This window comes from Aotus nancymaae, unplaced genomic scaffold, assembly GCF_030222135.1.
Source record: "Aotus nancymaae isolate 86718 unplaced genomic scaffold, 86718_ANA_hifiasm-v0.15.2.pri h1tg000025l, whole genome shotgun sequence".
NCBI lineage: Eukaryota > Metazoa > Chordata > Mammalia > Primates > Aotidae > Aotus > Aotus nancymaae.
In genome coordinates, this window is record NW_026988438.1 from 18,801,334 (window position 1) to 18,828,171 (window position 26,838).

Here is a 26,838-nt window from a genome sequence, read left to right on the forward strand (position 1 = left end):
CATGGAACATGCACTTGTGAACACATTTTTTTTTTTTTTTAGACAGAGTCTCTCTGTCACTCAGGCTGGAGTGCAGTGGTGAGATCTCGGCTCACTGCAACCTCAATCTCCAGGGGTCTGGTGGGTCTCTTGACTCTGCCTCTTGAGTAGCTGGAATTACAGGTACCTGCCGCCATGCCTGGCTAATTTTTGTTTTGGTAGAGACAGGGTTTTGCCTTGTTGGCCAGGCTGGTCTCATACTCCTGACCTTTGATGATCCACCTGTCTCGGCCTCCCAAAGTGCTGGGATTATAGGCATGAGCCACCGCACTCGGCTTTTTAAATCACCAAATACCTGGCATGAACATTACTAGCAATTTATCAAATCATGGGGGCCTAAGATTATGGCATATCTGACAAGAAGGAGAAGATGATGATGGAAAGGGGACTGGCCTCCAGGCTGGCACTGTCAATCCAAACATGGGATCCCAAGAATGCCCTGCAGTTTCAGGAGCAGAAGCCCCCTACGTAGTGTTCAGGGAAATACACTCAGTTCAGAATGAACAGCCATGCTTCTGGCAGAATACCTGCACGCTGAAGCTCTGATTTGTATTCAGTGGAGGGTAACCTACTCAACTCATCTTAAGATATGTGCAAAAAATAGAGAAGGAGCCAATAAAAGGTAAATAGGCCTGTCACTGAACAAAACCAGAAAGGCTCCAGATGCTTGAGAGATGGGCAGAACATGCGACACGTGTGAACATCAGGAAGGGGCTGGGAGAACTGTGAAGATCCTGCAGCTGGTGGATCTGTTTCACATGGCCTCTACTCCTTTACATAAACTTGGCACAGCAAATCAAGGAAAGGGGAGGGTTTAACAGACTCCTGAACCATTCCAGCTAACTCACTCCTTCCCACATATTGTATATTTTTTCTCTGATTTCACTGTGTCCAAGAGGTTTTTATGACAATGTTTCTTTGATATGGTATATGGTCTAACAGGGCATCCACCAAGAAGATGTACCAAGAACATGTACGGAGATTCTGCTATACTTTATTCCATATCATGTTACAAGAAAACAACAGTGACAGCTGACAAACCATTACATCTTTCATAATACAGACAAATTACAACTGGTAACAAATACGCAACATGTATTATTCCGTTCTCCTTACTATGTGTCATTTGAAAGTATAATAGTTTTCTGAATAATGCTAACACATTTCTTAGGTACCAACCCCCTGTTAGAAAGTACACATCTCAGTGCATCATACAAAAAAAAAATAAAAGATAAAAGGAAAATTAAAAAAATCCACTCCCAACTAGAGAATGTAGGTTTGTATGTGCCTCTAAAATATGCTGCTGTGGGAAAAGGAATGAGAATAGAAGATTGCTTATTTTATTGATTTTTTTGTGTGTTTTTGGTGTATGAGAAAATTACAAGGTAATAACATATACATTTCCTCTGCCTACAAGCCAGTAAAGGAGATGGAACTTAGGCGCAATTATGCAGCATATTCCTATGTATGGGGGCAGGCAATAATCTACCCCAGTATATACAGCCTAAACATCCTCTTATATAACAAAGATTACAAAACCAATAATATTCACAGACGAGTATCTTATATAGATGCATAACCAAGGGTACTGCTTATACCGGCTGTCATATACACACCGAGGAATGGATACCAAGAGGCCTCACTTTCTTTGTAAGTCCGGAGGGCTCCTGGAAACTTTCTAATCACTCTTGGGAGGTAGAAGTCGCTTCTCACCCCTGCATCAGTGGATGGACAGCCACCCTGTCTTATGTCCTCTATTTTTTGCTGAGCGCTGCAAACATTTTTTTTTTCACATCCTATGTATATTTTTAAATCAACCAAACTGTTCTTTTAAGAAAATGGAAATTAAGGGTCAAATCTCCTTTCAGAATACTGTGTGTGCAGTGATGTGCTACGGTGTTTGTACTATTCTTACCATCTGTTTGAGTTCAAGATATTCCTTCATATAAAAATAATCTCACAAAACATTCCAGTGCTTTCTCAATAGAATAATAAATCTGCTAATGAACACAGTCTGTATTGATTTTCATGACTGCCCACAAAGAGGGCAGAAGAGAAGAGAAACCAAGGGAGAAAATGATTGCAAATAGGGGAAAGAGAGAGGGAGGGAGTGAGAGGGGATCGGGGGAGGAGAGAAAGAAAGAGAGAGAGAGAGAGACAGAACCAAACTTTGGATTTCCTGTATGGATGGCAAGTATAGGGTACTCAAAACCTCCTGACCTTGTGAGAGGTATGTCTCTGTAACAAAACAGAATTTTCCCTCCACTGATCAGTATTATATATCACTTCTCCAAAGAAGCTGCCTATGATAGGGACATGCATCTCTAATAGTCCTAGTTGAAGTCTTTCAACATTAAATATTTTCAAATTTTCAAGTTAAAAACCTTATTAAAAAGCAACATTTAATCATCAGTTGCTCTGGCTTTAGACTTAGTGAAATACAAAAGTCATGCTTCTTCTCCAAATGAATGATTCAAAACAAGTCACAGGAAAGGCCATTTTTAATTGCATGTAAAGTTTTCTCCCTATATATTTTTAAAGAAATCCTAATTTAAGTACACTTTAAATTAAAATACCTCTAAAGACTTCCAGTGGGTTGGAATGTATGAAGGAGGAATGGAAAAGATTTCTAGGTAGCAAACAGTAGACATTCTACACTTGGTTGTTTACTGCTCTCTTTAAAACCAATCAGTAAATAATTCCTTGCTTAGCGCTTAAAAGTTTACAATGAATGCTACATCTGGATAGGATGAACTATGACCTTGACATAACAACCCATACTCCACTCCAGAGACAGTACCATTTTAGGAGTTCTGCGTCCAGTTTCCTTGGTGTATTGAACTTGATTATAGAAAAGCTTTACCCTCACCCAACTCTCAGAAAAAGGATTTGTCAACTTGGCTCTTAATTCCTAGTCTTGATCCTAAAAAAGTGTGACACATTTCAAGCACTCACTCATTCTCTCCTTCTTTCTGACCAACAGGAAAATGTAAGACAATGTACACAAAGGTATTTCCATAGGAATTTGTGTGCAGAGAAGCTAGGTTTCATGCTTTAGATGAAGTCTCCTAACTGCCCCTTTGACTGCAGTACTATTGGGCATTCTGCAGCGAGGCCTGCCCCACTGGGAGCCGGCCTGCGTCAGGCAGCCCTCCCTCCAGATCAAAGCAAAACACCTGCCTGGTCCACTTTTCCCCAGTGTCACATACTCGCCTGCATCCTCCAAGGTCCCTCAACTCCTTGAACAAGGGAAGCTGGGCCATTCCCTTTTCCATCTTTAAAGCAAGATTCCTGCCTTGTTTCTCAGATCTATATTTGAACAGTTATTCCAGGCAATGTCTTAAAGTAAGGAAACCAATGATGTCTTCCAGTGGCTTGGAATTTTTTTTTAATGTAATTTTTTAAAAAGGTGCTTTGTTGTAACTGAGCAAACTTCGAACTGGATCACTATGTAATTTACTTTGCAATCCTTAACCAGCCAAGATTGCTTTCAAGGCTCATCCAACAGATACAGTTCTTTTGCACCAGGTTTAAAACATTCTGTTCCTCACTCTTTTCTCCAGTTAGAAAATGCAAAGTGTAACAGAATGGATGGAAAAAAATAAGATGTGAACAAGACCCAGACACAAAGTTACCTCAATCTCCAGAAGCTGAAACATAAGCAATTTATCCCTGTCTTTGCTCTTAATATTTGATAATTGTTTTTTTCTCTTCCAACCTATTCAAAAAACAGTCATGCTATGTGGCTTGAAAATGCTAAGCAGAGTCCAATATCCTATATATAAATGTGCGGTTATTTCCAAGTAAAAAAAACCACATTTGCAAATGTTCTCAAAAGTAAGCGACAGGTGGGGCCCCACAGTCAGGGGCCAAGTTGTCAAGTCAGAGAACAGAGGTTTGCTTTAGCAGAAAATTTCCTTCCTAGTGATTGCAAAATGTGCACTGCTCTCAAAGAAAACACACATTGTTTTATGCCACTCTGTGGCTTTCAAGTACAGACATTACTGAAGAAGTGTGAACACCAAATGTGTTGTCTTAATGTATTTAAGACATGGCTGGTGAAAGCATAAAAACCTTTACAGAGACGCTGTGCTGCAGAGGGAAATCAAACAAAATCAAACACAAAAGACTGAAAAGAACACATGCCATGTATCAGTAAGCAAAGCTTAATCTTCACATAGTTCTTGGAAATCACAAGGTATCCAAATGCGTGCAAGGTTTTAAATAAATTGCAGAGAAAACAGGGTCTTGCCAGCTTCAACTTTCTTGTAAGTGAAATTCACCACAGGGAGCAAAAGAAAACTGATCCAAGATTCCCTTCATATTATTGGCCACTTCATTAATGTTTTTTTTTTTTTTCTTCCCAGAATGATGACAACTTAATCCTGGAAGGAGGAAAAGAGAAAATTGTTATATAAAAAATCTACATCATTAATTTTTCCTAAATTGCACGAGACATCAAAATTGGTCAGTCCAAAGTCAGCCCATTGATGTTCCCCACAGCTGCTCCAAACACATAAATATGTAGCAGAATAGTCTCCTTAAACAAAAAGTTCTAATATGATAAACAAATGTTCTGACTACACTTTCCTCTCTTAAAATCATTTAAATCCACCAATTCAATTGGTCTATCTTCCTCTTGGATTATTTAGAGAAAAAGAAATTCAGCAAATTTCCTTCCCTAAATCATTAGTAGTAATACTGGTCTTAATTAAGTGCCTGTAGCATCATACAGACCATTAAAAGGACATATCATCATGCTCATTTTTATGAACATGAAATAGAAAAATGGATCACATATATGCTTTTAAAAAATTCAGCTGTATATAATTTCTTGGTTGCCTATTACCATTATTTCAGTTTCAGCAGAATCAAAATTGGCCAGCGTGACCTGAATTGGCAGCCTCTTCCCAACATCCTGTATAGGACTTCATGTTTCCAATAATGCCTCCTTAAAACAGTAACAACTTGTGGGAGAATGGTTCAAGCAAAAAGAGGGAAGCTTCACTCTGCTCCTTTCCATACTTCTTTTTGGCCCTTAAGCATTTTCACTGGGTCTCAAGGATGGGAAAAGAATGCCCTGCCAGGATGGGTGGAAACACTCCCAGGTCCAAGGCACATAGCTGAGATTGGTTCATTAGCTGCACCGAGTCCCAGAACCAGTTCCTTAGCTAAGTTTAGAAGCTGCTGGTCATTAAGGCCTGGTGAGGCCTTCGTGTCCCCAACTACAAGGCTGTAGAATCATCTTCCCAGATGCAGAGGGAACCCTGGATGGGGTCTGATCCCAAAGGTTTTGTCCTTGAGACTTCACAGTGCAGTTGTCCTGCTGCTGCCTACACAGGCTGTGGCATCAAGGACATCACCCCTGCATAGCAACAACCTAGCAATACCTTGACCAGAGAGCAGAAATTCCACTCTTACGCTCAGGAACCATTGAAATAGCATCCTCCCCACCCTTTACCCATTTCCCCCACTTACTATGATGAGTTTCTGGCATGTTAAATTTCCATTCTTTCTTAAAATCAAAGCAAAATTTATAGAAAACAAAATTAACCATTTCAAAGAATACAACCTAGGGGCATTCAGAACATTCACAATGTTGTTCAACTATCATCTCTATTTAGTTCCAAAACATTTTCACCCCCAAACGAGATCCTATATCTAAGCAGTCACTCCCTATCTCTCCTTGTCCCAGACCTGACAACTATTAATACTAACGTTTCTGTCACTATGGATTTACCTATTCTAGATATTTCATACAAATGGAATCATATAACATGTGACTCATTGTGTCTAGTTTTTTTCACTTAGCACGATGTTTTTGAAGTTCACCCATGTTGTAGCATCATTATTTTTTAGGGTTGAATAATATTCAGTTGTAGGAATACACCACAGCTCATTTATCCATTCATTGGTTGAGGTATATTTGGGTTGCTTCATCTTTTGGCTAATAGTGAATATTGCTGTTCTGAACATTCCTGTACAATTATTTGCCTAAACACTGTTTTGAATTCTTTTGAGTATATATCTAGGAGTGAAATTGCTAGGTCACATGGAAATTTTATGTTTAACTTTCTGAGGAACTGCCAAACTGTTTTCCAACATGGCTGCACCATTTCACATTCCCGCAAGGAATGTATAAGGGTTCCAATTGCTAAAACATTTCTTTGTTAAAAAAAATTATAGCCATCCTAGTGGGTATGAACTGATTTACACTTCCATTCCCCTAATGATTAGTGATGTTGGGCACCTTTTCTGTTTTTTTTTTTTTAAAGACAGGGTCTTGCTTTGTCGCCCTGGCTGGAGTGCAGTGATTCAGACCTAGCTCACTGCAGCCTTGACCTTCCTGGGCTCAGCTGATCCTCCCATCACAGCCTCCCAAGTAGCTGGGACTACAGGCACACACCACCATGCCTGTTTAATTTTTTGTATTTGTAGAGACGGGGGGTCACCATGTTGTCCAGGCTGGTCTTGAACTCCCGGACTCAAGCCAACTGCCTGCCTTGGCCTCCCAAAGTGCTGGGATTACAGGCATAAGCCACCATCCCCAGGCTGTTGGGGATCTTTTCATGTGGTTGTTGGCCATATGAATATCTTCTTTGGAGAAATATCTATTGATGTCCTTCATTCATTTTTAAATTGGGTTGTCTTTTTTTGTTGAGTTGTAGGAGTTCTTTATACATTCTGGATATTAATTCCTTATTAGATATTATAATTTTTCTCCTATTCTGTAGGTTGCCTTTTTACTCTGTTGACTGTGTTTTTTGATGTACAAAAGTTTTAAATTTTGGCAAAGTTCAATTTATCTCTTTTTTCTTTTGTTGCTTATACTTTTAGTGTTACATGTAAAACCCCAGTGTGAAATCCAAGGTTACAAAGATTTACCCCTGTATTTTCTTCTAAGAGTCTTATAGTTTTAGCCCTTGCACTTATATCTTTAGGCTATTTTGAGTGAAGTTTTGTATATGGTATGAGGTAGGGGTAACTTTCTATTCTTGAGAGTTCTCTGTCCTGAGTTACTGAGCCAAAGGAAAACAAAAGCCCTTCCTTAAGTTTCTAGGAGAGGCCTGGGGGGTAGATGAATACCACACATAGGCCCTTTGCTACCCCTACACCCCAACTCCTCAGTTATTATCTCGAATCCTTGCTGCTTGTGGGGCAGTTGTCCATGAGGCTTGTTTGCCCACTCCTCATCCTTGCTTGATTGTGCAACTATGACTTTATCAAACCTCTTCAGTCACCACCCTAGCAAAAATAATTCCATGGGAACAACCTCCTTTGTCTCCAGCCTACCCTTGTTCTTTCAGGGAAATGAAGAAAGAACGTGTTCTACATGCTGCTCCATGTAACTATGCCTTCTGATCTAGGCATTGGCATCTTTTTTGAGGCCCATGACATCGAGAAGAGAAAGCACTCATCCTCAGAGTACTTCAAGCACACTTGTCCACAGGCATCCTCACCCGATCCTCAACCCCACTATCAGCATTGACATGTTTATTAAGCAGATGACAAAAGTGTCTTTTTCCTTCCATTTACTTTAAACAGCAATTGAGATTCCAGCTCTTCCTGGAAGCCTGCTCACCCCAGCTAAATGGGAGCCATAGGTCTGTCCTGACATCTGCTTGCCCAGGCATGGAGTTCCTACAACTATACTCAAATGATGTAGTCTTTCCTGGCTCTCCCCTCTTTTACCACTCTAATTAACAGAATGGAGACTTGGTACCCACACTGACCTCCTGAACCAGAGACTTCATTTAGTCCCTCCTGAGGTGTGAAGACACTTCCTATGAAGGCGCAATCAGGGGACAGGTGGCATCAGTGTGTTCTTGATTAAGCTTGATTTTGTTGACTCTTGTGTCCCCAGAGCATAGACCACGCCTGGCTCAGGCACTCAATATACAGTTGTTGAGTGAATAAAGGGGGAAATTGTAGAATCTGAAGACTTGAAGGTGGAATATATTCTCAGATATCAAGTTCCCTACGGGACATTCACTGAAGGCAAATGCAAGGCCTGTGAAATAGCACAGAGCTGCATGCAGAGCAGGCCATCCACAGATACACCACTAGCCTGAGGATGGTTGGTAGGATTAACACCTTCGTGTAGGCAAAACTTACTTTTTTTTTTTTAACTCCATGACATTATATTTGAAAGGAATGATTTGACTTCCAGTTCATCTGATTTCATGTAACAATAAACTATGTTGTCACCATAGTCAATGGCATATTTACTATCCTGTTGGGTTAAGACGTTTTTTAGATGGCGATGGTGTTTGTTCTTGCCTTTGTTCTGATTCTTTGAGTGTAATCTCTAGGAGAATCACATGTGCCTAACCTAGGGCATAAGCGGAATTGCATAATAAAGGATAACACACAATAATAGTAATTGGATAATAAATGGTGAACACAGTGATTATGATAAATCCATTACTTAGATTTGGGCTCAAACATTTAATGGAAGGAGCCAATAATGAGAACAGAAAGGAGGTGGACACTTTCCCATCTCTGTGAGATGACTGCAAATGCCCCAAATTATGCCAGTTACCCTGCCTGGTGCTGTTCGCCAGCAGTGTGGGATGTCCCTTCTTCCTCCTTGAGTAGCATTAGCTTCAATTTTCAATGAGTGTGTATCAGGTAGGTCAGTTTTTGCTGGAAAATTGTTAAGAAAATCTAAATGCAATCATACAATTGATGAATGGGGATTTAGGTAGAAGGAGAGAGGGTATACTACAATCACAGGGAAGCAAAATATAATAGCAACGTAAATCTTTCCTTACCTTTATTATTAAAATATGTAGCATGCACAATACAAATGAACAGTGAATATGAATTATAAGCTCAACTATGTCATAGCCACTCATAGGTATATAAATCATAAGATTAATGGATGCCATTTTTATCTTGCTCTCAGCTTTTACAATGTTCTCTCTCTCTAGAAATGAATGTTTTAAACAAGAAATTGGATTCGATTGATAAAATCCTTATTCAGAAATATCTACATAGAGCTTCTTGGCTATAAATATTAATTAATTGGATCGCTGGTACCCATAATGCAACTTTGTTCTGACCCATGTGCCCTATGAACTAGATATTTTTTGGATTCAATTTTCTTAAAACCAACTGTCAGCATCATGTGATGGAAGAGATGAAAAATGAAAATGAGCAGTCCCGCTGTGCAGGTGGGTGACCTGTGGGAGAGAGTCTGCCTGGTAGGATTTTTACACGAACCATCAGACACAGACCAATTGATTAGATCATCTCATACCCGCCACCAACTAGGCTCAAGAGACTAATTAGAGAGAGTACTGCCTGCGCAGGCACCCCATTGACACCTAATTTGCTCAGCCAAAGCCTTTGGGGAAAATGTATTATCTCTGCAGCTGCACTTCATGCATTTCTGATTTGAGGCATAAGCAAGGAGTGCCTCATCACTCTTTTGAGCAAACTGAATGTAGAAGCCCTTAAGTGCTAAATGCAAGCAAACAGACCCAAATTAAAAACGAGCCAGGCTCTTTCTAATTCCCTCTGTGCTCCCTGTTAAATCTCTGTGTGTACATACAACCACACACCCCTACACACATGCATGCAGTTTACACGCCGGAGGGACAGCATCGCTGAAGACCCCCGCTCAGGGTGCTTCGATGCAATCAGGTGGTCTGCGTTTCACTGGCCTATTTATGCACTCTAAGGTTTTGAGTTTGTTTGACTGTGTTTTTTTCTGCTGCATTGCCCTTCCTCAAAGTATTCTTTTTTCTACAAGACAACTCTGGCACATTTTTCCCCCTGTAAGCCTCACTGGAGAGAAGTGATTGTTTTGGTTACAAATTAAAACAATTGTAGGTTTTCCTTTCATTGCCTAAATTGTGAACAAGATATTCTCCAGGATGTATGTGAAGCTGTAAGGTAATCCACTCATTTCTATTTAGGAGACTGCTTTGTAAATATGCCTAACAGAGAAGGAAAAAAATACTAAAATTTGACAGAAAGAAAGCTACCTCATAACAGTAAAGACAGCGTAAAATTTTTAACACATTTAGGTTCTCTTCAAGAAAAAAAAAAAGATTATCATTTGACCAAATCTAGTTTTATCTATTAGCTTTAGAATAAAACTAATTTCAACCTCCTTCTCAAATGTAGAATTCAAAATATCAATACATAAGGAGGCATTTAAAGATAGGCATGTAATTAATTACATACTTTCAAAAAGGAAATAAAAATAAATAATCCAGGTAATAATGGAAAAATTAGGATATCTTTGTGCCATATTTAGAGGATGTGGAATGGGTTTCCCTAACGCTAGAATGAAAGAGAAAAGCAGGACCATGGTGGTGTTCTATAGTGGACTTACTGATTTTGTGCCTTTCCAGTCATGTGTTGGATGAATTATTCTACCCACATGTTCTGATAAATTATAATTCTGCTTTGCAATTTTTCACATTTAGCCTATTCTTAAGAGTTTAATGAAGGTCGGGTGCAGTGCCTCACGCCTGTAATCCCAGGACTTTGGGAAGCTGAGGCGGGCAGATCACCTGAGGTCGGGAGTTTGAGACCAGCCTGGCTAAATGGAAAAACCCTGTCTCTACTAAAAAATACAAAATTAGCTGGGCATGGTGGCATGCATCTGTAATCCCAGGTACTCGGGAGGCTGAGGCAGGAGAATCACTTGAACCCCGCCCAGGAGGTGGAGGCTGTCGTGAGCCGAGATTGCATCCTTGTACTCCAGCCTCGGCAACAAGAGCGCAACTCCGTCACAAGAAAAAAAAAAAAAAGAGTTTAATGAAGATTTCACATGAACAATGTCCCAGAAAATGAAAAAAACAGACTTATAAGACTGTGCCACTTTGAGTTTGGTTTTGCTTAAAATACCAAGAAAAACAAACAAAATAAATATTTGTATCTAATTCATCTTCAAGTAGCATTTGCTATTATAGAGAATTAAGTCCACAAATAAGGTTGTTAAACCCTAAGCACCTAGGCAAGCACAAATGTCTCTAAAAATATCAAATACAGGGAGGCCGAGGCGGGTGGATCACAAGGTCAAGAAATCAAGACCATCCTGGTCAACAAGGTGAAACCCCATCTCTACTAAAAAATACAAAAATTAGCTGGGCACGGTGGCGCGTGCCTGTAATCCCAGCTACTCAGGAGGCTGAAGCAGGAGAATTGCCTGAACCCAGGAGGCGGAGGTTGCGGTGAGCCGAGATCGCGCCATTGCACTCCAACCTGGGTAACAAGAGCTAAACTCCATCTCAAAAAAAAAAAAAAAAAATCAAATACATATACACATACACATGTTTATATTTATAACACATAGTCAAATTTTATACTATAGATTTTATATGCTGGACTCAAAGTGGTTAGTTTTAAACTTCATACTGAATTCGGAAAATCTGGGACAGCATAATTTCCTTGTTCTTTGAGTGAATTTAATGTGTTATAATTTGGCTAGAAATACAGGTTTTCTTTTAGAATATCTGAAATCAGTGTTTTCGTTTCTCTCACACTGCATTGAGGCTCCTTGGGAAGGGGTTGGGGGGAGGAAGTGGTATGAAGCAGAAGGAAGTAGAAAATTAGTCAAACCCACTTCTGTAACTTATTTCTCATTTATGATAATCATGCTTCTTCCCCCTAGAAGAGAACACATCTTTGAGACCAGCAAGAGAATATTAATTAAAATGAATGCAGAGATAGACGGGCTTTGTTTTAAGCTTAACAGAAGGCCCATCATACAAAATAGCCCAAATCCTTTAAGTGAAAGCTGTTTGGTAACATCCATATGGATGCACAATGCACTAATTGCAGCAACTTTGCACATTTTAAGCTTCATGCCAAAGTGGTGATTTTAATTAAAATTTTTTAAGGCAAAGCTGTAAGTCTAACATTTCAAAACAAAGCATTTCTCACATGAGAAGACTGACTTAACATATCATTTTAATAATCATCATTATCAACGAACATTTATTGAAATCCTCATTAAAGAACAGGCATTATATGATGTGTAATTAGCCTCGATTGAAAAGAATGTTCTATTTTAATGGTGTGACTGTTTATTAAGTCAGATTTATGCAAATGAAAAGCACTGGTCATATTTTAGACACACATGGACAAAAGAATGGCAATTCTGGGACTTTTTCGTGTCTCAGTCCTGTCTCAGCAAAGGGAAAAGTACTGATTTAGGTCTTCTTAGAAACACCACGCCATATTTAATCTTTTTTTTTTTTTGGTTAAAAAAAATTATATACATATATCATTTTTTAAAAACATTAAACATATCATATAAATAAATAAATAAAAACTGGGAGGTCTGAAGCAGTTCATTGAAACAGTTTTAATGACAAGGTTAATAGAAAAGCCTTCACCAAAGGTGGCATATTCTTTTCAAAGATTTCATGTTATTTGAAGCCTTATTTGCTCAGCATACCTTTACAAGTGACTGAATCCTAAGTGATTATAACTTAATTAAATAGGATTCTGACCCTTAACCCTCCTTATATATTACAGTCCTACTAAACTATATTTAAATAAAGCAAATACAAAGTCACTCAGCAGTGAGTGCATTTTTCCTCAACTTAAAACACACATACACAAATCTCATAAAACTACTAAAAACCAAGTATTTAACAGTCAAAGAAACACAAGGGTTCATGTCTGATTTTAATTAAAAGATTTGCGAAGAGATGTGACTCCATTTTGGGTGGATTTTTTTCCAAATTAAAACTTGTCTGGTATTATCGTCCAATATATTGAAGCAGTTTTTCATGCTTAGGGTTTTGAATTCAAAACATACCATCGCCTACAACTTTGAATCTGTTTTGTGAACCACCTAATTTAGCAGAAACTTGCAAAACTAAAAGATTCATTTCTGTAGCATAAATTAGATCACATATAATTTTGGTTAATACAGAATGATGTCAGCATGAACCAGAAGTAGTGCTGGTTCATGAGAGATTTCTTTCCAATGTTATTTTGAGTCACCAAGTAACAGCAGCCATGAACAAGATACATAAATACAGTGCATGCAAGACAAAGAGACCTGCAGTACTACACAGCACATGCTTTCTATTTACCCTACATGCTTCCTTTTGGCTTGGTTTGGCTACATGCTTTGTCTTGGAATTAACTGTTTATTGTACCATCTTCCTGGATCCTTGAGCATTTTGCTCTTTCATCCAAAATTGGGCAGCCTCAGCCCTTACATCAAGCTTCTTTCACCTGTAAACTCTGCTAGTATTTTTACTTTTACTGATTTTCTGAGTGCTGTGCTTATCAAGCTGAATATATTTGAAGTGGACTGCCCTTTACTTTACCACCCTCCAACAACCACAAAAGCCCTGCAACTTTGTACTGTAGTATTATGCTGAACACAGGCAGGAACGCAGATGTCACATTACAGCAGAAATGTCTACTCTTGTGAGGACATATTGTGACAGTGTCATGAAGTGACACATTGTGGATGCCACTACAGCACATCATTTCCACCAGGAAATGTCTGCGGACAGTGCAGGAGAGTCCAACAACTCCAAGCCAAGGGTGGTGGGTGCTGGACGGCTCACTAAGCCTTCCTCCAACTCGATCTCATGTAGCTATTTCACAACAACGCCAGTGAACAACTGCTCCACCCAGGACAAATCACTGAATATTCATCCACGGAAGCTAAGACTCTGTGCACTACATGCAAAGCCCTCTAATAAGAACGCCACACAAAATTATAATCGGGTAAAGTATTTTGATAATAGTTATCCCACCGTAGCATGTTGCTATATTTCTATAGAATCCAAGGTGAGTTGTGAAATACATAATTAATGGAATGTATACCATTATAAGAAATAAATACCAGCATTTTGTGTTCATGTGGCATTTTCTTCTATCCAAAGTACTTTCCCATGTATTCTTTCATTTAATAAAAGTTCCTGAAAGATAGGACCATGATCTCTGAAGACAGGTTCTGTTTGGAAGAGAATAGATTTTGTGAACTCAAATTTTTAAGAAGTTCTAATCCTTTAAGTCACTGCTTCAGTGTCTCCTGAAATATTTGCAATAGGAGGTATATTGTATATTTAAATACCAGAGCAGTCATGATAGAACCCACAACCTTTATAGGAACTAGGGTGACCAGCTGTCTCTATCTGGACTAAGGAGGTTTCCAGGATTTGGGACTTTTTTTTTTTTCTTGAGATGGAGTCTTGCTCTGTTGCCCAGGCCAGAGAGCAGTGGTGTGATCTCAGCTCACTGCAACCTCTGCCTCCTGGGTTCAAGCGATTCTCCTGCTTCAGCCTCCCAAGTAGCTGGGACTACAGGCACAAGCCACCATGCCCAGCTAATTTTTGTGTTTTTATTAGAGACAGGGCTTCACCATGTTGGCTAGGCTGGTCTTGAACTCCTGGCCTCAAGTGATCCACCTACCTTAGCCTCCCAAAGTGCTGGGATTACAGGAGTGAGCCAACATACCTGGCCTAGGATTTGGAACTTTTGATTCTAAAATGGGGGCGCAAAATGGAACAAGCCAGTTACCACAGGAACAAAGGGATTAATATGCACAGTAGTGACTTCCAAGTTTATTATAAAAACAGAACTAACAAGGTTTGGTACTTTATTACATGAACTAAAATGAAAAGCATGCTGACACTCCAATCTGAAAATGTGAGTCACAAAAGTTTTACAAATGTGAGACACTAAGAATGGTAAAAGGTGAAAATAAAATGGGAACTGAGCCAGCAACCTTCTCTCCTCCCAACTCCCCGGACTGTACAGGGATTTTCCACTTATCTCCCTGGAAGACACAAAACCCTGACTTTGTGATTTAGGCTTTCTTCGCTGTTTTTTGTTGAAATCACAGTCAATCACATTCTGCTCTGATGAGGTTGTTGAGCTTAAGACCATCAACTTGTTCCTTGCCAAAATTCAGAATAAATCCATCTACTTAAATTCACCAGTGCCTGTGCAGTGTGGTATGGTGGAGATGGCTAAGGTCAACAGTCTGAAATGACAAGAAGTACAAGTGTTGCCAGAAATAACCCCTGCTCTAAGATCGGTGGTGAAGGAGCAACAGCATCAATTAACTTGCCTACATTAATTCAGGAAACATTTACTGAACATCTAATTTTTAAGCAAAGCAGTGTTTAGGGTAAAAGAGGAGAGTACTACAGGGCCTATTAAAAATGGATTCTAGTGGTGTTCTGGAACTGGCTTGACGTGGCTCAAGAGATGTGAATGTGAAACTTTTCAGGAATTTTGCAATGTTGCCAGTTTTTAAACACAGCTACCCTTGAAATCAGCCATTATGGGAGTATCTACATCACAGGACATAGACAAACATGACCAATCAGGACGATTCTGCTGTCTTTCTGGAGAGGCAACTGTTAAACATCTACTAACACACCACCGCTGTCTTTAAGGAGCTCAAGATTTGGAAGCGGGTGGGTGGCTGGGACAATTAATTATAAGTCAACATGGAAAATATAAGTGCTATCCTCACTGCCACGGCAGTGAGGAATAACTGAAAGGTAAGTAACAGTTTAATGCCTAGAAAAGGAGGAAGAAGGGCATTCTTGCACAGGCAAGGACTCTGGGAAATATAGACTGGCCAATGGGACAGGCACGAGTTTGCCTGTCAGGATACAGATGCAGATAGAGATGTAGGAAAAGCTGAAAGGTAGGTGAGGGTGGTGGAGTAAAAGGCTTTAAATATTCTGCTTAGGTATCTGGGATTTCTTATATATGCAGCGAGGAGGTGTTGGAGGCTTTGAGTGGAGAGTCCCAGGTTTCATACATTTAAGTCTTCAACTGCCACTGTGAAGTATGCCATCCAATCAGATAATGCAGCTGGTTCTTCAAATGACTGAGTGATTGCTCACAAAATACCAGGTTTGTAACATTTAATATTGAAATGTTTCATTCCACCTATGAGAAACATTCAATGTTCTGGACAAATGATGACATAGAAATTAAGCTTCTTCCCAAGGTTTGCAATTTTCAAAACATAGCCCATGGGGATAATTTGGATATTTTCATACAGTGATGCCTTAGGTACTTTATAAATAGTTTTTTTCACTCATGTCTCTATTTTTGTCTATGCACGTAAAAGGAAAATGAAAAATATACATTAATAAGTCCTACCTTTACTTCACTGGTGTCCTTTATAACTCAAACATGTTCGATTAATACACAACTCAGACAGACTTTCTAATTGTAGTGCTGGGAGTTCTGAAATACCATCACATCTTTTAAAGAGCAATTGCAACAATTTAGAAAACTTCATTAATATACGCTTCTCTTGATTCACTGTGGTTGCATGTATTGGACTAGAAGTGTCAGTTCACTAAAAATGTGAAGCCTGTAATTTCTGATGAATAAGACATTCACATCAACAAACTGGTTTCCTCCTGGTATAAAACAATTAAAGTGTCAACAGCTCAGTGGTTTAGTGGCAGAGCGAAGAACAGTGGTTGCAGGCCTGGGGTCAATCTCTCATTTCCATTGGCAACAGAGCTGGAGAATGTAGTGAGAGGAGCCAGCACACCCCAGGCTCATAGGATTAAGGGATGCTTCATGTTTTTTTTTACTGTTCACTTGTGGCAGACTGAAACAAAAGCACCAGCCGAGTTAAGTGAGCTGAACTTTTATTGTAAGAAGCAATGAAATGCTCTCTCTCCTTGCCCCAAACCAGAATATTCCACACAGTGTAGTAAGTCTAGAATGCAAGGTATTTCTCTTCCACACCTGTGACTCGGGAGCACATCCCAGAAAGATCTTATTTCCTCTTCACACAGATGCTAAAGAACAATGTCATGTCTTGTCTGGGTTATGCTGTTTGTTTTCCAGTCTGTTGGTATTAAAATCGCACCCTAAGCACCTATCACGTCTCATGGCCCTCTGTTAAGCCCTTTTCTAAAATTCTGACTTTGCAACACTGGTGTCATTTAGAATTTAAAAAAAAATCTGGTGATTTAGTTGTTTCATGTTATTCAGGGGGCAAAACCCCCCGCAGCACATTTTAGACATAATTAAAAGAATGTATATTGTGCAAAGTATACACATTGAAAAGAAAAGCCCAATCAGCTCCAATAAGCTGTTTTGGTTTTATTCCGTTAGTAATTATTAGATTCAGTTGTTCTGGGTGAGATGTCATGTATGATGAGCCTGAGTCTGAAATGCTAAAATGAAAAAGCTCTTTTGTTTCTTAATTATTAACCTCTTGAGTTTTAGTGCTAAAATTTATATAATTTTCATAATCAATTATTGAGTGAGTACTTGGGTCCAAATAGGATATAAAATACTCATGCTTGGATTTACATGATATAGCTAAATCTTGTGTCTCTCAGTACTTCTTTATTAAAATAAATTCTGCCAGGTTGATTTTTAGGGACTGATATATGTCCGGTAAAATGTAAAGGAGAACAAAGCTGCTCCTTCTTTAGCTCTCTGGGATGTGGTATGGTTAGGACTGTCTCCATACTAGAGATGGGCAATTCAAATAAGACATATCTCAACCAGATAGAGTAGGAGAGAACTGATCAGATTAACGGTTTGTGCAATCAAGTAAAGAAATATTTAGAGGCTTAGAAAACAATTAATGGCAAGAAGAGCTTTCTGTTTGAAGAATGTCCAAATAAAACTGTTAGTAACGAATCTGACAAAATACAGTACATAATCATGGTCACTGGAGGGCTATCTTGATCAGTACTATACATATATACCTGTGATCTCTCTTGACCACTGCCACTGTGAAGTCTGTGGGTAAATAATTGTCTTTAGGATGCCATCAAATCAGATAATGCAGCTGGTTCTTCAAGAACGATAAATTCTTTGTAGTTGAAATTCAAACATATGTAGATTTACTTTTATGTACTCCAGAAATGTCTCCAAATTAACTCGATGAATATGTAATTTGAAACCAATTTCCATTTACTTCCTTTAATCTGCTATGCCATACACAGCTGTATGGGCTCTAAATGTTATAATCACATATTTTTCCAAGATTTTATTAAAATTTTCAAATACAGAAGAACTGTACAATGAGCATCCATGTACTCCCCATAAAGATTCTATAATTAATGTTTTGAAATATTTGCTTTTAATATAACTATTCATCTATCTTTCCTTCTATCCATCCTATTACTTTGATGCATTTCAAAGTTGCAAATATCAGTATACTTCACCCCTAAACATATGTATCATTAACTAGAGCTCAATATATATTTATATTTTTAAAGTAAATTTTACTTGCCATAAAATGTACAAAAGTTATGTGCATCATTTGTTGAGTTTTTAATGGTATTACACAGGAAATGTCACATTGGTGTGCAATAGGGGAGATTAGTTTTAATTCAGAATCTGAGTAGAATATGTTTTTTTCTTTAAACCAAAAAATGTCTTTAATGTTGCCCCTCCTTCCTACTTTCACCAAAACCTCAGTGGACAATCCACTGATAAACACTACTGCCAACAAGAGAACAGACACAAATAACTCAGATTGTTGTAATTCTTAACCTTCTAAGTCACTGCCAAACTTAAGAACCAGATGAATGCCACGAAAATTTGCTCCAGAAACTGCATCTATTTAACTACATGCAGATTTTTTTTCATACAATTTCAGATGGTTCACAGACCTTCTGATTTCCATTAATAGACCATAGACCCCAGGTCAAGAACCTCAGGATTAGGATGTCAGAATGCTGAAGCATCAAGCAGTATTTCCACCATCTAGCCATAATTTCAGAGCACATTGCAGAGGAAATACCTTCCATGAAAGTTAAATGCTTGAAGGAAATTATATTTGAACAAGGGGCATGGTCTAGGGACACCCTTGTTGAGGAGTAATAAGGCTTACATGATTTCCTACACTCCCCATATGAGAAAAATATAATCAAACAAACAAAAGCGAAATAAACAAAATATCTCACTCAGTCTATGCATCATATTTCCTCCAAAAGAGGAGAACCCGGATCATGCTATTTGATGAATGTGACAGTGAACAGGAGAAGCATACATGGGCAATGTGGGTCCCTATTTAGATGATCCCAAGAGTCTGAGGAGCTGAGTAGAAGACACTCCTTCCTAAATACAATCCCTCACTTTCTATTCTTTTTCTTCTCTATTAATGTCATCAGTGATGTATTAATATTAATACAAGATTAAAGATAAATGGAAATTAATTCTATAGTACCCATTCTTACTACTGATATTAAATACCATTAATAATCACTTTATTTAGTACGCTATCTTTATTATTTTATAGTTGTGAAAATATAAATTATTGTGAGAGCTTCTCATGGCTTTGCCAATGACCTTGAACTTTGATTTTCCTTTTTAGGTAAAAACATCAGCCAAGAATTTGCAATTATTCTTAGTACGGCCACCCATAAGTTCTCTCTCAGAAAGGACTGTAGACAACTAATCTGAGTAGTTGAGGAGAATTTATTGTGCCTCTGGGCCTCATAGCAACCTTCCAAGGTAGATATTTTTAGTCTATCCTAGAGTTTAGAAAGCTGAAACTCCGAAATGCAAGTTGGAGAAGTACTTCCCACTCCTACTTTCTGGACAAAGGTTTGTTTCTCTTATCCATAAGAGTGTTTTTCTCATCATTAGAAGAGCAACTCGTGGTTTTCTATCTGCTCTTCACAGACTGATCTGTCTTCTATGGTCTTTACTTTGGTTCTATCATTTCAGGGCTGTGGTATAGCAGGACATGGCCTGGAAGCTTGGCATTCTGATGATTCTTGCTCACTTTTATCTCCCTGGCTAAGCCTTATCTACCCTAAACCTTGTTCATCCCAAGTTACTTGTGCCTTCCTTGTCAGGAGATAGTTACCTTTGGTTATGTGATATCTCTCTGTGAGAAGCTCACACTATAAATCTTCAGGACCCAATTAAGAAGGGAAAAGGAAAATGTGGGGTCAGGTATAAATCACAATTCCTCAATCAGAATAAGGTTGCCATAGCAACCATGCCTGTTTTTGCTCCTCCCGCTGATCTGCTTGCTGGCTTGGGTGTTCAAGGTAATTTGCACAGAATTGCTTCAGTTTTCTGATCCACACAATTTTAATTTTATACCACTTAATTTTCTACCACTGCTTCCCTTGAGCATCAAATAAAGAAGGCACTCAGAGTTTAAAATCAAAGCATATATACGTTCTCTGACCACAGTTCTCCACCTGATCAAACACAACAAGACCATTCCTCATTTCCCCTTCTTGAAGCTTCACATTTCCCGTTTCCTAATTCTTCCTTCCCTCAGTGTACTCACATAGACACAAACGTAAACACATCCTACCCCTAATCTGAAAACAGTCTGTGGTATATGTGAAGAAATACTCTGAAAATAAGTTATGAATATATACATGGAATCCGAAGCATCTTGTAGACTTCTAACCTTTCTACAATTAAGCTGAGGAAGTTTAAGAAAAAAACTGGACTTGGCATAATGAAATTTAAACGTTTTTCATTTGACGTGTCTTTCTTGTAAATAATGAAGGAGGCTCACTCCCTTTATTTTCAAGCACAAAGAAAATAGAGTGCTCTTTAGAGGTTCTGAGGGGACAGAAAACTTTGCTGTGATTGTTTCAGTGGTGTATGAAGTGTGGTGTTGCTAACTAGTTTGGTAAGTGATCTTTCATGATAAAGAAGCATCAGGAGCTGTAGAAAGGCCAAAAGTAACACCACAATGCTACAGTGAGACCAGACACCAGAGGCCATACCAGAAACTGAGCAGAAAAGTGGGGTCATGTGGCCTTGAGGCCGTGGGACAGACATCCTCCAGCTGATGATGTACAGAGGCAATTGGGACAAGTAAACTTAGGCCGAAGTTTACAACCCTCTTCAGATCTAGAAGTGTGGGGTTGATCTCTGGTCATACATGTATGAGAACCAGCTCATTTCACTTTGATGCCATCCCTCCCTTACTTTCTCTTCTTAGTGAAGTTTTCAAGCTATGCTCCTTTCCATGCCTGACACCACCCAAGTACCCCATTTGTGCCCCCAGACTTGTTATCTTCCCTTGGAAGTCTTTTTTGACTTCTCTGGGAACAGGCTGGGTGCAGTGGCTCACACCTGTAATCCTAGCACTTTGGGAGGCCAAGGTGGGTGGATCACCTTAGGTCAGGAGTTCGAGACCAGCCTGACCAGCATGGTGAAACCCTGTCTCAACTAAAAATGCAAAAATTAGCCAGGCATGGTGGTACGTGCCCATAGTCCCAGCTACTCAGGAGGTTGATGCATGAGAATCGCTTGAACCCGAGACAGAGGTTGCAGAGAGCTGAGATCATGCCACTGCACTCCAGCATGGGTGACAGAGTGAGACTGATTCAAAAACAAAACAAACAAAGCAAAACAAGAAACAAAGAAAATAACAAAGGATGACTTTTCACCCTTTCCTACTTTATATTATCTCTAATGTTTGGTAACACTTCTGTGGTGGTCATAAGTTTTATTCACTAATTTTCAGCTTTCTATCTGCTGGACCCTCAGTGGAATGTCTTTCCCAGTTTCCCTGGAAGTCAGGCGTAGCCATCTGACCTGTCCTGACCAATGAAATACGTACATCCATGTGGCTGCTTTCAGGGCCAGTATTTATCCTGGTAGACTTCTTCCCTTTTTCAAGGTGACCGAGGAAGCACCTTATGAAGATGAAGCCTCAGCCTGTGCCCTGAGTGAACAATGAGCAGAACCCCCTCCATGACTACATTTGGACATATAGTATAAGAAATAAAGGTTTGTTATATTAAGCAAGCACAAAACCTATTAAATCCTGAATGATACAACGCCTGTCATGTCTATTTTGGATCATAAGTCCTCGGACAAAAACTGCAACTTATCTGTTCTTCAAAACAATCCTAGGGAGATGATGAGTTTTCCCATTCCTTATTCAGTGTCAAAGAAAATGAGGGGTGGAGAATACATATAATTTACTTAAGGACTTACAGCTAGTAAAAGGCGAAGCTGAAACTAACACTCAGATTTTATTACTCCAAAACCCATACTTTTTCTACTGTATTGTGACAGCAGTTAACTCTTATGTTACGTAGGCAGAAAGACAGGTTTGTTTTTGAAAAACAGTAGAACATTTTTGATAAGGTAGTGAGAAAAATACCATAAGCTGTACAAGAAAATTCATGCTTTCATGTTGAAAAATCAATGGTAGTATTGGATTCATCTGACACGCTTTACAGCATTCTACTTTTGTGTTTATTTCTTCCAGCAATAGGAAAGTTTCCAAATATTTGGTGAAAATAAAATTAGGATTCTCATATGACTATCACTTTCAGATTAGGTAAACTAAATTTCAAATAATTAGAATCTCAGTAAATTCAAGTAAAAATAATTTTTGAAATTTTAAGTGTGAATTGTCGTGCATATCAAAAATGATCTGAAAAGATACACATCAACTATCAATAGTGAAGAGATAAAGATTTTCTGCTGGGTGAGAACTTTAACGTTTTACTAGATATTCTTATATATTATCTGCGTACTTTACAATATGAACGCATTTATTAGTTATTTGTATAATTAACACACACACTAAATGTGATGAAGAACTTGCTGACCCCATAACTGGATTTGTAAGACAGTAATATTTGGTACTTGCCATGAAAAATTAGACTTATTGAGCACTTAGCTTAGTTGATGAGTATTATTTAATACTTTGATAAATGTTCTTATGTTTAAGATAAAATTATTCACAAAGGAAAGAAGTAAAATAAGCTTCATACTTTACACTGTACACCCAAATTTAATTATTTTGTTGATTTTTTTTGGTAATGATAGTTATTCAAAGCACTAATGATGAAGTGAAATGAGAAAGAGGAAAAAGATAATATGCTATCTAAGTTTAAAATAATCCTGAATGTCAAATATTGCTTAATCTTGTTAATTACAAACACATAAGACACATGTATGAAGAAAGAAAATAAAATAATATGCTTTTGGGCACTTTGGTTGTTACTAAAGATGAACACTTTAAATCTAAAAATATTTTATTTTATCCTCTTATTTACAGAAAGGAAACTAGGTTTGAGTTTCTTATATATATATATTTTTATTTTATTTTAGACAGAGTCTTGCTCTGTTGCCAGGATGGAGTGCAGTGGCACAATCTTGGCTCACTGCAACCCCCGCCTCCTGGGTTTAAGTGATTCTCCTGCCTCAGCCTCCCAAGCAGCTGAGACTACAGGTGTATGCCACCATACCGGGCTAATATCTTGTATTTTTAAAGTAGAGATGGGTTTCACCATGTTGGCCAGGATGGTCTCGATCTCCTGACCTTGTGATCTACCCACCTCGGCTTCCCAAAGTGCTGGAATTATAGGCATGAGCCACTGTGCCTGGCTGAGTTTCTTATTTCTAAACTGATCAACAATTACACAATGTAGTGATATGTTGTTGCTCCATAGCTACACCTTATTTTGAGGCATGATATAACATTGGTAATAAGGCAATGGAATTATTTTCTTAACCCAATGACTAGTTTCTCCATAATCATATTCTATAATGAGCACCAAGACAGAAGATTTGGGCTTGGCAAGTTTTATTTAAAACTTTAGAGATTCTGAAATTCTTACTCTGAACATAATACAGTAGTGACATTTTAAAGATGGTTATTTATATATGTATCCACCCACCCACATCCATCCATCCATCCATCCACACATATACTACACTTTGGTCCTGAGTTTCTAGCTCTTAACTGGTAAACTCAGAATCCAGGGGAAAAAGTTGACAACTTGGTCCAACTCTATGGAGTTCCACTGATATTGAGGGCTCTGTTTTGTCTGGATATTGCTTTCAATTGCTTAGTTTGGGAAGAGATAAGCACCATATTCTATTACTTCTATCCTCAATTCCACTGAGGTTATACACACTTGCATTTTGTTACAATGTTCATCATCAGTTATAAAGGGTATGGGTTAACATATATGAGGAATGTTTAAATGATAAGCCTAAAAATCTTCATTTAATTACTGGAGACAACATTTAGAAGATTGAAGTTCTTTTTTTTTTTTTTTTTTTTAATGAATCACACAGTAATCATATAGAAGTTAAGAAGAAATTACTAGATAGCAAGGGCAGAGGAGTCCTTAGGTTTTCCTTTTAATGAAAAGCAGCCCCCAAATCATTTTCTTTTCTAATAAAGACCAGCCTGTAAAATCAAGCTGCAGCCATAGACAACCAAACTGGAAGCCTGTACTGCACGGGTGAATGTTGGCAGTTGTGCCAATAGGAAAAGGCTACCTGGGGCTAGGCATGTTCAGAATGGTGGCTCCATCTTTGCTTCTCTTTGCTAAACCATGTGTACAGTTAGGCAAAAACAGCAACAGTGCTGGCCAGGCAAATACCGCATTTGCATAATAAAATTACAGTAGGGTGACCAGCCTTGCCCATGCACTATGTAAACGACATACCTGGTCAAACCAATCTGTGGACCCTACATAAATCAGACACTGCCTTCTCAAGCCTGACTATAAAATCTGGTGCAGTCTGCCATGGGCTGGTTTTTCCCTTTCAAGAGCCCCTCTCTCTTCCAAGGGAGAGAAGAGCTGTTCTCTTTTCTCTTTCTTTTGCCTATTAAACCTCTGCTCCTAAACACATTCCTCGTGTGTCTGTGTCCTTAATCTTCTTGGCAGAATACTATGGACCCTGAGTATTTACCCCAGACAATGATGCCCCTTCAGTAAATCTTAGCACTCAGGGATCTCTTCATAAACATTGGTTCCCTTACTCTTCCTGATCTGAAAATTACTACAATTCTTAACAAACAAAAGTGATACTTCCTAATAAAAAGGAAGATAATGATGAGATTAATGGTGAAAAGAACATTCTGTGTTCAGAAATCTTTGGAGGAAGTTGCTGACCATCTGTCTTAAGAAATTCCCATATAGTCTCCATGATATGTGCCCTCAATAAGTTTTGGTTTAAAGCTGACATTGCAGTGGCTGTCTACTGATTCCCATGGGTCTTGATTGCAATATGAAAAAGAGAGCAATGTTTGGATTGTGGCACATGACAAAGAAGTAGGAGATGAGTATTTATCAGTACGTAACCATATTTTAAAATAAAACAGAATACCTTATCACAAGCACAAAGAGTAATTAGCATGTTTAAATGAATTAAAGCAGTATTTTAAAAGAAATGTGACGATATGCACATAATTATGTACTGTTTTAAATAATTTAACTGTTCTCAACCACTGCTTTATTTCATCCTGTTCTTGTGCTTTAAATGAGCTAGTAGGTCCCCTTTAAACTGATTTTGGTGGTATTTCTTCCGCAGGTTTATTGTAGCTCTATTACCAAGTATAACATTTCATGTGTATATTTTCCTCTTAAAAGGTATAACTGACTAACATGCAAGGAGAATATTTTAATTGTCAAAGATTTTATAGGATCAGCAATACCTCAGAACTTGATGTCTAAGCTTAGGCTTTTGCTTTGTCTCAGAATTTAAAGAAAAAAAAAGAAACAACAAACAAAACAAAACAAAAAACCTTACAGTGTGGATCCATGTGATCACTGAAGAGAAAGACTAGAGTTTATTGTGCCCCTCTGGTGAAGAACATTAACCTGAATAAATATTTTTCCCCAAGGAGAAGGGTTCACTCAAAAGTAGCTTTTCAGACTTTACCATAAACTTGGAAGACAAAGATTTTGTAATTTGTACATAAACAATAAATGAACCATTAGCAGCCATTTGGCCTACCTAAGATCAGTGATAATGGAGAGAAGTTGGGATCCTTGTATGCTGCTGGTGGGGATGTAAAACGATGCAGCCACTTTAAAGTTCATAGTAGCATTATTCATAATAGCCCAAACTGGAAATGAACCAAAGGTCTATCAACTGGAGAACGGATAAATAAAATGTGGTATATCCATAAAATTGAATATTATTTGGCAAGGAAGGAAGGAAGGAAGGAAGAAAGGAAAAAAGGCAGGCAGGCACTGCTGACACATGCCACAACATGGATGAACCTTTGAAACCATTATGCTAACTGAAAGAAGCCAGTCACAAAATGCCATGTTATGTATGAGTCCATTTATATGAAATGTCCAGAATTGGTAAGTCCACATAAACAGAAATGTAGATGAGTAGTTGTTTGAGGCTGTTGGGGTTTTGGGAAGTGGGAATAGAGAGTGACTGCTAATGGATATACAGTTTCTTTTTAGAGTAGATGAAAATGATTTGGAATTAGATTGTGGTGATGTTTGCGTAACTCTGTGAATACACTAAAAACCCCTGAACTGCATGCTATTTAAAGTATATTTAAAGCGTAGATTTTAGGATGTTGTAATATCTCAATAAAGTTGTACAAATAAAATAATTCTATGCTCTCTCTAGGTAAAAATCTCCCATAGTTTTGGGAGTAATTTGTCCATTTTATAATGATGCTCATGAACATAATGATGATGGCAAAGACAATAATAATATACTGGTGGCTATATAGAAGTAAATTATTATAGGAAAATGTACTGATGAAAAGTAGTTATATATGGTAAGTGAGATTATGAGGTATGTCCTCCTTATATTGTGTAATTCCATTGTTTTTCCATTTATCTATTGAACATGAGTTACTTATATAATCAGAAACAAAGTATCATAGTTTTAAAAACAGAAGTTTTGGAAAAGGAGAGTCATAGGGGCTATCCACCAAGCAGAGGATGATGGTTAGAACTGAGCTGGGTTTTGTAGGGTGAATAGAATTGAATAGAGAAAGGCCAAGGGAAGGGCAACAGTTTTCTAAATAGTTCTTTTATTTCTAGCATCACTGTTTACTGTCTCTGGACTCAGGGTTGAAATACGTCTGTCTTATTCACC

General features: G+C 38.3%; 1 protein-coding gene across 6 annotated transcripts in view; it reads right to left on the reverse strand.

The window, feature by feature from the left end:
- Window positions 1–1,013: 1,013 nt before the first annotated feature.
- The window catches only part of CDK14 (cyclin dependent kinase 14), a 763,966-nt gene continuing 738,141 nt past the window's right edge, over window positions 1,014–26,838 (reverse strand). For all 6 annotated transcript variants that reach the window (XM_064380407.1, XM_012450847.3, XM_064380410.1 and 3 more), the window contains one exon: window positions 1,014–4,424. The gene's annotated coding sequence lies outside the window, so the exon portion shown is untranslated. The remainder of the gene's footprint in view (window positions 4,425–26,838) is intronic.